This window comes from Corvus cornix, chromosome 3, assembly GCF_000738735.6.
Source record: "Corvus cornix cornix isolate S_Up_H32 chromosome 3, ASM73873v5, whole genome shotgun sequence".
Taxonomy (NCBI): Eukaryota; Metazoa; Chordata; class Aves; order Passeriformes; family Corvidae; genus Corvus; species Corvus cornix.
In genome coordinates, this window is record NC_047056.1 from 21402797 (window position 1) to 21415393 (window position 12597).

Below are 12597 nucleotides of genomic sequence, written 5' to 3' on the forward strand. Positions count from 1 at the left end.
TTCTACTGATGAAAAGGAAGCCACAGACAAAGGACCTCTATATAGAGTTTTAGTTTATTATTCTTAAGCCTACGTGTGCTTTGGTGAAAGTGAACTTTGGCATTTTTTTCCCCAAGTTTTGCTCATCCCACTCCTGATTTTCCCTTATGCTTCACAAAAAGATTAAAACTGTTAAGAGGGCATTAGTGTTTTAATTATGATCAGGGTGTACCTTTGCAAACAACTTCAGTGGGAATTACTCTTTTATTCAGAGCTCTGTGTAACAATACAACTGTTTTCAGGGGCTATTTTTGTAAACCACATCACTGTGTGGTTTTTGCACATCTGTGCTATATTGAAATTTAATAATACAAAAAAGGGAGTGAGGAGAAAAAAGCCCACCTCACTTTAAAAGGGGTGGAATTGTTTTCTTTTTAACCAAAATTATTTCATTTATCTAGTCTAGAGCAAAGTTGTATCAGCACAACTAAAGGTAAAGCCTGGAATAAGTGGGTGAAGGCTTCAGCGTGGCAGAAACTTTGCCACTGAAAAAAACGTGCTGTTGCTGAAAACCTGGAATTCAGCACATGGTCATAATAACTAAGAAAAGAAATATAAATAGTGGAGAAAGAGTGGCCTTAGTTCTAGAAGGCGTGCAAGACATGAAGCATTTTTTATATTGCAGATTGTGTATTTTAAAGGATCTTTCTTTGACACTGAACTGGAGAGTTGACGTTGGTAGGATGTGAAAAAGTTGTTTCTTGAAATGGCAGCTGTCAAGCCACCCTTTGACTACTGTGTATGCTGAATTCTTGCCAAAGAGTGGGATAAAAGCATCATAAAACCTCAGTTTCTCTGAGAACAGACCAAATACTGATGCTTGTCTGTATCTGTGTGTTCCTGCTTTGCACGTGCTGGGAGAGGGAAGCCTCAGTACCTTTTCCTTCAGAATTATTTTAATGTGCAGACGGAATGTCTGAAATGTTGTTGCTCAATTTGTCAGCCCAGTCCTGGCCTAGTTGTGTGCAAGGAAGCATTGTAGCTACTTGGATGCTATTATCTCTTCAAGCTGCAGCCTGCAGTGCTGATTGCTCATTCATAGCTCACCTGCAGAGGTGTATTTGCTCATTCTGCCCAGGTTGGTAATAACAAAGCATTTCAGTGACAATTGAACTTCACAGCACTCTCTATTGGAGTGGCTGCTGAATTGTTTTTCTTTCTGAAGTGATTGATAACATAAGCTGCAGAGTCTTATAAGTGCCTTTTATGTTTCTTTAAATGTGTGTAGCAAAGGCAGCAGTTTCCTAGAGGATTTCAGATATAGAATAGCCTGTTTATAGATTTGTTTGTTTGTTTCGCGGAGTGGAATTGCTGCACTGTAGATGGTGTGATGGCAGCAAGCCTTCAACTGTGCAATAGGTAGATTCATGTTTGAAGCAATGGTGGGGACATGGAGGATTCTTTTGAAACAAATGGCTGAGAAAGGCTTAGTTTAAAACCTGATTAGATGGACAGATGGATGTGGGCCTGTAAGGGGGTTTTTTGGCTTTGTTTGCTCTTGGTAAACTGATTAAACATTTGGCTTTTTTTGACACTGGCTGCTTCTAGGATTAGACTTGATCGTGATACGATTACATGTGATGTTGAGGTAGGCACTGGACTCACCCACTCAGTGCCTATGTATTTGACTTATATTTAGGTACAAATGACAAATCTGTCTGAAATGCAGAACTTGTGATGAGACACTTCATCCCCTTCTGGGAGGCTGCAGAACCACCACAAACAAACCCAACCCCAAAACGCAACCATCACCAAAGGCCAAAGCTGCAGAGGTGATGACAGTACAGCCAGCAGTGAACCTGTCACCTCTGTAACCTTCTCTAAGTGGAAACATCTCCAGCCCTGAGCTTGCCTGGCTGTGTTTGGAGCTGGAGGTGAAACCCATCTCTCAGCCTAAGCTTTTAGTTAATTGTAGACTCGAGGGTTTCCAGGGTTGATTAATATTCCTTGAAGATGATGAAGTCTTCTGAGAATGCTTCAGCAAACACTGACATAATGCACAAGTATTCAAAAACTAGGGAGTTGGTTTCCTGAGCTGGTTTACTCTGCCTCTGATCTGTAGGATTATAGACTTGATAGCTGATTTTGAGAAATTTGTCGCCAAATTGAATACTTCTTCCTGTTCCCAGTGACTGCAACCTCTTGTGCCTCACATACTGTCATCGCAAAAAGGGAAAATGGTCCAAGTCTTTCAGGCTTTGTTGGTTGAGAGGAGCATTACTTAGGGTGTTGGTCACTGGCTCTGAGGTGGTGTTCCTTAATAATTTTATTTGAAAGATCATCTGACTCTTTAAAACAGTATGTGAACCATTTTGTGTTTGGCTGTTGTTTGGTGGCTGGGACCAACAGGAAGAAGCCTGTTACCAATAGGACAGTATTTACAAAATTATAACTCCTTTACATCTTACCATTACTGCTGGAAGTAGGAAATGCTAATTATGCCTCCAGGCCACTGGATTTTAACTGCCTGCAGGTGTTGGTAGTGGTCAGGAGCTCTTTGTGGTTTCTCTGGTAACCTCCTGTATTGACAAGCCAAGTGTCAGAAGGAGGCAGAAGTACAGATGAGTAACACTGCCCCGAGCACTGTGTCCGACAGTGCTGGACAGACTCGGTGGAAACCTGCCCACATGTGATGTGCTGGGAGAGGAGTGGAATGGCAGTGTAGTGAGGAGTCACTGCTGGCTCTCGCAGGGTGTCAGAGTGTGGGAGGGTCAGGTGATTTACTGCAGTGAAAAGCAAGCAGCAGTTGCAGAATGGTTGAGGTTGGAAGGTATCTCTGGAGATTGTCTGCTCAGAGCAAGGTCAACTAGAGGAGATTGCTCTAGGACCACTTCCCCTTTGGTATGGAATATATTCATGGAGGGAGACATTCCGCACCTACTCTGGGAAATCTAGGGTGTTCAGTCACCCTTGCAATAAAGGAGGGTGTTTATGTTTAGAAGGCATGCCTTGTATTTCAGTTTGTGCCCAAATGACCTCATAATTCCAAATTGTGGATGGGTGCTGACCATGTAACTGGTTATTGAGGACCTGTGGAGCTGCAGGCACCTGTCATATAAACACAAGTTTTGCCATGTCTTCTTGTGGGATGACTGTAGCTAATTTGTGAGAGGTGTTTCTGATAATATGAGAGACGGCCTGTGGTAAAGAAAATGAAAAGACAAGGCTGTCAAAGCAGTTTATTTAGCTCTTAAGCTCTTTGAAGCCAACCTCTGAGACCTGCAAGAAAAGATGAGGCAAAGAGTACTCTGGGGAGCACATTAATTGTTTTAGTAGGTCAGATCTGACCCTGGCTTGCAGTTCTTTCCTTCTTTGCTACAAAACTGACACTTGCCTAAAGATGAAGGTATTAGTGGTGTGGAGTTTTTTTTTCTCTTTGGATGAAGTTAATCACTGGGACAGGGTAGGAAGCACCTGCAGGACATTGTCAGTCTTGTTCAATTTGTGGTTTTGAATGCAAAGGCAGGGGCTACTCAGGGCAGTCATGTTTCCTGACCTGTGATGGATGCTTCCCAAGGATGTCCCAGGGAAACGTACAGAAAGCAGACACCAGTTGTAAAGTGCCTGTCTTTTCTTTCTGGTAGTGGCCATGACATAAATATTATTGCTATGCCTTAGTTGCAGTGCAATAGCATTGTACTCCTGGCATTAAGCCTTCTCCTAGGAGAGTTATTTCCTACCCTCTTATTTCCCTACTCTTTCTACTCTGTTTCTTTTCTCTTGAGTTGAGGCTCTCATCTGTATATATTCCCTGCTCTTAATCCTGTCTCTCCCAAAATCTCAGTGACTACAGCATCTCCCTGGCCGCTGGTCATGACATTCTACTGGTGCCCAGTCCCACACGTTTTCCATTTCCACAGATTAATTAAAACATCATGATAATTCCTTAAGGTGTCAGTAGGAGTTTTCACCATGTTATTATTGCTACAATTGGAAAATTTCTAGAAGAGTTTGTGATAAACAGAATTAAAAAAACCAACCAAACAACAACCACAAAAATCCCTCTTCAGACTCAACGGCAGTTACAGCAGGAGTAATTTGGGTGGGAGTATGGGGATTGGCACATTAACAAAAAGCATTTTTCATGGAAGGCTACTTAGACAACCTCTTTAGTCATCCAGCTGTTCTCAGTGAGCTGCCATCGCAGATGGAGATGCTGCGCATGCTTTTGGCATATTTAAAGCACCTGGGATCTGCATACTGTCTGATATAAAGCAGTCTTTGTGATGCCCTCTAGAGTAGATATTTGCATAGATTAGACATATAAATCTGCCTTTTATTTTCTGCTAACTCCTCAGAGAGGAGGCATCCTTTCAAGCATTTATTTAAAAAAAAAGTCTTTGTACAGTGTCTAAAGTAAACAAGCTTACTTTCACTGTGCTCTTGTTCCAAAAACAGAGAACCCACACGCTCCTGCGGCTTTCTGAAAATGTGGGTGCAATGCTGCTTTCTGCACAATTATCAGACAATCCAGGGCCTTTTTCTTTTCCCCCTTCCCACAGTTCTAAGGGAAGACTGAAGTCACATTTCGCTCCCCACAGTAACTCTTTCTTAGTACGTGATACTGCTGTGCCTCCTGTGAAGGAATAAAGGTGTGCTTTAGTCTGGTTTTCTTCTTTCTTTCCTGGAAGAAGTTTTTGGTATCTTACTGGGTGCTCTGTACTCAGTGATATCCAGTGGCTTTTGTGCTGTTGCAGACTGGGACATAGTCCTGGAAGCGAGAGCAGTTCCTAGTGTGGGTACCCCCGTGGAGCTGGGTCCCCATGGTACTCTGCATGGTGGGTCTGGCATGCATGACTCTGTAGGGAAGGACATGTTCCAGCATCTGCACTGTGCTGCATTGGGCTTCTGCCCCAAGTTCAGCTGTCAGCTCTGCATTTCCCCAGAAGAACGTGCTGTACAGCTTTCCTGTGAAAGGAAACAGTGTTTGGAATAGGATGGCTGCACCTGCGACGTGTGGGAATGAATGTGTTCGCAGGTGGAAAATTAGAGCCTGTGGCTCCCAGGCCTCTTTTCTGAATGGTCTGTGAAAATTCAGCCTCAACCTTACCCTCTTTTAACTAAGTGAACTTTTATTTTCTCTGTTATTTTTCTGCCATGCCCTTTTCTTCACCATTTCTTGTAGCTGTTTTTTTGTTTGTCTTTTAAGGAAATATTTCTTCTTTGCAGTTCCCAGCCTTTCCCTTTCTTTATTTTTCTGCAAGTGTTAGGTGAAGACCTTTTTAAGCAGAAGTTTCTTCTAAAGCATAAAGAGGTACAGACTCTAGGACTGTATGAATTTTTAAATTGTGTGAGAATAAATTAGAGGGGAAAAATTAGTGATTGAGTGCTTCATATTTACAGGGAAAAATGTTTTCGCAAATCTGTTTTAACAAATGCTGGATCTTTTTCTTTCCCCTCAAAAAAGTTCTTGTTAAATGTCTTGCCTACTTGAGCTTATCTTTGCTTTTAGTCTGCTGTGCTTTCTTTTTTTTTTTTTTTTTTTTTGAAAAAGCTAAAGTTTCACCTCCTCCTGTGTAGCTAGCTTTTAATACAAGTCCAATCAGCTGCAGATTTCTACCAGTCACCGCTGTCTTTTCTGCTAGTCACTGCTCCTTACACTGTGCTTTTAATTTGTGTTAAGGCTGGATATCACATATCCTCCTGTGCCAGCCTGGTTTTGTGGCAAGCTCAGTGAAGTGGAACTCTTTGGTTGTTAAGGATGTAACATGTACATGTAACAAGTACATGAGGCTGCTTTTTATGGTTGGTCACACCTGCAGCTGGTGGCTGCAGAAGACTCTCTGTGTACTTTTGAGCTCGTGGTAGTTGGTTTGGCTTCATTGTCCAAAATAATTATTTTGAATATCACACTGTGCTGGAGTAAACAGCACAATGTGTACAATCAGATTTGTTCCAGACATCCTGGACTGCGCTTGCCTGAAGCGAGGACTGTGACTGGTTGTGTGGCCGTGCTTGTTACTACACCTCAGATAGACCCATAGGATTTTTTTAATGCCAGTGGTTCTCAAAAATGTACTGACACGTAAAAAATTTTCTGTGAAAGTACAGAAGAATAGCATGGAGGATGAGAGGAGAAGAGAGATGTGTGGTTTAGTTGAGTGGATTGGTAAATGAGAGAGAACTGAGTGATACATGGCAAATGGGAAGGTGGAGTGTTTAAAACAAAAAAAGTCCAGTTGGTCTCTTAAACCTGGAAATTTAAGTCAGAATTTAACCCTTCAGTGCTACTGGTGTGTAACAGAGTAACAGAGGAAAAAAGTTTAGTTTTCAGAGAGCAGATGTCTCACTGCTTTGTCCGAATTTGTATCTTCCTAGGAGCCTTTTGTCAGTTTGTGTTTATGGTGTCCTTACCAACACATGTTTTCAGAGCATGCCTGCTGTCTTGGAAAGATGTTATCTGGAGGCAGGCTATGTAGTTTCCAGAAAAATCATTACACTCAATGCCTGCTTTTCTGGGAAGTGTCATGGCCATGGTGCTTGTGCTGATCAGCTCGCTCACACCACACAGGAAAGGCCCTGACACACACAGCCCTCCCTCTTGGCACCAGAAACAGCTGTGTGGCTTGCCCAGCTGGAAAGATGATGAACCTCCTCTTCACTAAGAAGCAACAGTGTTCTCTCCAACATAAATATGATATTAATGGTCACAAGAGTCCTGTGTTTTTAACTATTTCCAGTTAAAAGGTTTGTCAGTTCCTGTTGTTTCTTAAATTGGGCTGGACCCTTGTGTAGTATAAACCAGTGCAGCTTCTTTCTTCTACTAGAATATTTCCCGCTTTATCATTATATACATATATATTTTATAGAGAACTTTGGGTCAATGGACTGCAATTTTAAATGATTCACATGAATTAAAACAGTTACTGCTATACATGGAAGCTGTATCAAATGAACAGAAAAGGACAGGGTGGTGTATAAGAATGGGAGACCTTAGAAATGGAAGATAATTTAATCCCATGAATCCCATCAAAGCTTTTGTTCTCAGCTAAATGATTTGGAGAGTCAAATTACTGGATATGTTTCTGCAGAGGAATGGTGTGAAACAACTGTGACAGGGCATGGGGTGCCAGCTGACCCATATGTGGTGGTACTGTTTCTTTACTGTTTAAATAGGAGAACTAATAGAGGGTGCTGTAGGTAGTTGCTGAGTATTGAAAGACAGCAAAAGAAGAGTTGGAACAAGTACTAATAGAAGTATCTTATTCATGAGAGTATTTGTAGGATCTCATGGCGAGATCTTCTAGAGGAAGCAGTAGGAACTCTGGAGCTGAAATTTTATGAATTGACATGAGGCAAATAAATTTTTGCTGGAACAGAATTCCCTTGGTTTTAGATAGCTGTTAACAGCCTGCATGACCATACAGGCCCCAGTCTTGTTCAGGGTCCTCAGACTGATTGTCTCACGACTGGAACTGCACCCCATCTCCCAAAGCTGGGAGAAAGGCAAGCTCTGGGATTCATTGCTAAGTGGAGCCAGGGAGTCCTGTGTCCTCAGGGATCTCAGCTCTCTTTTGTTGGACAAGATTGTGGGTGGGTCATGAAGCAACTTGGAAATGTCAGGCTTTTTTTTTTCTTTTCTTTTCTGTTCCTTTCCTTCCAGCTGCAGGAATTTGGGCTCTTGTTGCCCAGACAAGGGAGCAGCTCTGGAACTGTGTGCAAGCTGGATGAGTCCTAAGAGCCCTGGGTGGCCACCCAGGCTTAGACAGTCTGGGATATTTGTGTTTTGATGCTCCTTTGATGGTTTTATTGTTTTGTTTTAATTATTAGACTTTTTTAATATTAGTGGCTACTGCAGCATAAAACACATGTTAGGCTTGTACCTGCTTCACTGTAAACACCCTGATACTTAATTAGCTTTCATGTTGTATTTAGAGGACAGCAACAACAAATAATGTGCAATATTTGCCTGGGTCTTCTTGTGTTCATATTATTGCAGCATATGTGTTGTTTTGCTTTTCAGTAATATTTTTGAGTTGGTTCTTTTTGGATGTGTATTTTAGTGGATGTTTAAACTTTGACTTAAAAGTAAGAACTCCTTCAAGGCAGACCTAAGATTCAACATTAATTCCCTGTTTATAAAATATTTGCTGAGGAGGGCAAACATTTCTCCCAGCTGACTTTCTTCAGTGAATGGGGAGCTTGTTCTCTGTGTGTTGGTTATTGAAAGCTGAGCTCTTTGTGCCAGATATTTTAAGAAACTGTTGACGCTTAGATCTAATCTATTACATTATACTGTGCTTTTAGACCAGAAAGTGAATGTGTTTTCATGTATGTGGTTGGGCAGTACATATGTAGCAACTCTAAAAAATAGTGTTGCATAACTATAAATACAGTGTAGGATACTTCCAGCCTTCATTCTTGCTTTACTGTGTTTTGAAGGCAGTGGCTGTGATGGTTAGAAATGTTGCAACAGGAATGCCTTGGCATTAGGCAGATTCACATTTATATCTGATCATAAGGAAATAATACTAATTTTATGTTCTGCGGCTTAGTCATGTGTTCTAACATTGCTTTCCTGATGGGAGCTATTTCTACATTCACTTTTAGAAGAACACATACTTTTGGAGTAACCTAGGCTTTTTTTATTGGGCCCTTTTAAAGGGAAGTAAAGATTACATTCTTTGGTTCTGTTCTTCTCAACTAGTAATGATAGACACAAGGTGAGGGGGCTTCCTCTCTGGTCTTAGGTAGTCCAGGTTGAATCCTTCCATGCCAGTTATGATAGTGGAGGCATTTGCACTTGGGAAAAAGTACTTTGGATCTCCTTTTCTTGTCCACCTGGGCACGTGTGCTGTTGGAGACACTGGCTGAACCTTGATGTTGGATAAGCAATGTGGATGGCTTTTACCATGGTTGACAACCATGAATGATTCAGATTTTTAAGAAGAATTCTGCAGCTGGGTACAATATAGCCGTGTTATTGTCTGTGTTTGAGACTTTTATTATGTTAGGCTTTTCCCTAAACTTTGCAGCTCTTGAAATGAGGTAATGATAGGAATTTCAGTCTGGAATTTTTTTATGTTCAAAACACAACTCAAACTGGACTGGTAATGAGCAAGTAAAGAAAGGCATGAAAGGTATGACTCCAAATACTCTATAGCTCTCAAAAACCAGAAGGAAAAGGAACACCTAGCTTTACCAAAGGAGTATCATTCTTCAATAATAGTATAGCTTTGAGGGGGATTGGTATGTGGCCTATGAAACGTCAGAGATGACAGTACAGTACTTGTGCATCCATTTCAAAAGTGCATCAGGAGCCAGATAGAAAATGTGGATATGTGCAACAGGACAGAAGAGGATTCACTGAATCACAGAATCATTCACATTGGAAGGGGCCCATAACAATCACTGAGCCCAACTCCCTGCTTCTGGCTGGACTACCTAAAAATAAATCATGATTTAAAGCATCATTCAGACCGGTACTGTAGTCACTTTCCTTGAGAGCCTGTTCTAGTCTATGGGTGAAGAACCATTTCCTCATGTCCAATCTGAACTTGGAATCACAGAAGAATGATGAAATAATTTGCATTGGAAGTGACCTTTAGAAGTCATCTAGTCCAACCTCCCTGCAATGAGTATCTAGGTCAGGATGCCCAGAGCTCCATTCCATCTGATCTTGAATGTTTCTAGGGATGGGACATTCACCATCTCTCTGGGCAACCTGTTCCACCACTCTCACTTCACCACTCTCACTGTAAATAATTTCTTCATTATGTCTAGACTAAATCTACCCTCTTTTAGTTTAAAAACATTGCCCCTTGTCTTACCACAACAGGCCCTGCTTTGTCCCTGTCTCACAATCCCAGTGTAAGTACTTCCCCTAAGGCAGCTTCATTCTGTTTCCTCATGTCCTGTTCCTGGTCACCAGAGGAAGTGACTGGGTATGATAGGACACGGCTGCAAACCACTGTCTTAAAAATGTGTCTTGATTACATAGACTGTCAGGATTGAACCTTAATTCCAGAACGAAGAGCTGAGGGTCCATGAGACTGAACCTAGTACTTGAGACATTTTATAATCCTTAAAGAGAAGGAAATATATTAAGCATTTTGAAACTTGCTTTGAAGGTCTAACCAGCTTCTGTTGCAGGAGAAAAAGTTCTTCTGCCTTCCTGCAAGGAAACAAAAACAATTTGAGTGGCCTATATATTTATTTTGTGATATCTGACAGTTGAAATAGTGCTGAGGCTAGTAATCTGGTCTTTTGCTTTCATAAGTGAGGAGCTTGCTTTGTGTATGGAGCTGTGTTTGGATGAGTCACACCTGCTGCTTTTTGTTTCTCCGCCTCTGAGGAAGCTGTCCTCACTGCTGCTTGGTGATAAGCACTTGTGTTAGGTGGATCACTGTGATAACCTGGAGTTATCTTCTGTTTAAATCCTGCTTTTCCTGCTGCGTGGCTTTTTCCTGTTAGATTTCCTAGTGCCACACACACACACGGTTGCATGTCTCTAGCTGTACTGCTAGCAGTATCCATTCCGTGTGTGTGTATTTAATGGAAAATCTATTGAAAGTCTGCTTGCATGATCTGAATGTGTCCCTTTTGCTTGTTCTGTGTTAGTAGCTGGTTAAACAGTGCTGAAAAATATTTTAAATCTTGCTGTAATTGGCAGTAGAACCTCATGAAAACTGCAACTTAACCTACTTTTTGGAATGAAGTGGAAAATGGCATCTTGCTTTCTTTGAACTGCAGTGTCTTGAGGCGGGAGGATGAGTGTAGGGATAGTTACCTGTGGAGGGCTGGGAGCCCTTGGCACAAGAGCCCTCTGCATTCCCTTGGAGGAGAGAGGCCTGAGGGCAAAAAGACTCTCCCAGAGATAAGTAACCTTCCTCGGGTCATGGTGAGAAAGTGAACCACCCCCAGCATGCCTTGTTTCTATATGGCAATAGCCTGTACCCAGTTGGCTAGTTGGTTTCTACCCCACCCCCTGCCTTTCCCATAAAAAGCCCCGTTTCTGCCCCTGATGAGGGAGCCTTTGTCCATGGCCTCCCCTTCACAGGGGCTGCTGGACAATGAAAGCCACCTCTGTGGAATTGCCATACGAGGCTCCTGTCTCTCTGTCCCCGGGTTTGCCTTGGGTGATTTCACGGGGAGCTGAATCACAAGAGCTGGAATCGCTTGTAGCTGAGAAGGTGCTACACTTGCTGAAATCCCCTGCTGCCCAGGGAGCTCTGTCATCACTCCTGGAAGAGTTGTTCTTTGCAGGACACTCTTTCTAGGAAGATCGTGGCACACTGGTGCTGACCAGCATTGGATCCCCTGTGAGAGTTCCCTTCTGCTTGCACAGATGGAGGTTGTGTCAAAAGTTGTATTTAACAACATAGCCTTGCTAGATCTACTTCCGCTTGTAAACTCTACAAGAAACCTTCACCTAGGTATTTACTCTCAAGGACTGTGTCAGGCCTAAGACAGGATGCAGAGGTACAAAATGACAAACAAAGAGCAGATTTTGTGTCATTATAGTTTTATTTCTAAATAGAAATAATATTCTCTAGACTGGAAATTCAAGTCTAATGTTTCCTGACTGATGGGAGCGTGCTGCCATCACCATGGTGGACAGGGGGTTTGCATCCACAAATTGGGGAGGTTTCTATAAACTTAATGAAAAAGCCCCTGCTGGTGGAATGCTCTCAATAGAATCAGTTATGAAAGATTTTGTTCCCTGAAAGTTCTTAGTGTATTGTTGTGTCTTTAAACCAGACAGATGCAACTAAAAGCAAATAGAGAGATTTACAAAAAAAGATGTTAGCGTCAATGTTTTAGTTTAAAGGAGAAAGGATAAGAAAAGTAGAAAAAGGGACAACACTTGTCATCCCTAGCTGCTTGAGTCACAGAAGTGCCCATCAGCGGTTTTGCATCGCCTTAAATGAAGGTGAAAAGGATAATTCCTCCTCTAGTTTAGGAACTGAGCCACTCACTGCCTTTGCCATTCAGACTATTGCAAGCTGCTTGGCGGCCTCTTTTTTCCCTCCGGGTGTAGCAGCAATGTGTGTCACTGCAGAGGGAGGTTTCCCACTCATTAAGGAGCACTGTGCACGGGGTGGATATTCTGCTGCACCTCACACACTGGCACATGCTTTGGACTTGTCTCCCAGGGTGGTTTAAGGCACTGGTTTGGACAGATGTCTGCATTACCTAGGCTGGGGCTGGTATTCTTCTGTTTGTCTTCCCATATAATGCAGTAACAGGGACTTAGCAGTTTCTCCTCAGGGAAGTGCAGACTGCTAGGGGATGTACTGCATAAACTCTTCGTGACACGCCAATCCTGCTTCAGTCATGTTGCTGCTCCTGAGGGAGCCTTAAAGAGTGAAGGTTGCTCCAGACTTCCTGTGTAATCAGTGAGAAGAAATGGGCATTTCCACTGTGTGATTCAGGATTCCTCTGTTGTGCATCACTTTCTGCAGATGATTCATTCTCTCTTTCCTACTGTGTGTTTTGAAAAGGGAGCAGTGGATCATTGGTCTTCTATTTAGAAGTCCCAGATAGATGTCTGAAATTTTTCTACAGCATCAGGAAGAGGGTCAAGCCACTAACAGCAGCAGCATATGAGCAAACAGA

General features: G+C 42.3%; 1 protein-coding gene across 2 annotated transcripts in view; it reads left to right on the plus strand.

Moving 5' to 3' along the window:
• The window catches only part of PTPN14 (protein tyrosine phosphatase non-receptor type 14), a 110958-nt gene that overhangs the window by 46701 nt on the left and 51660 nt on the right, over positions 1-12597 (plus strand). The gene's annotated exons all lie outside the window — the stretch shown is intronic.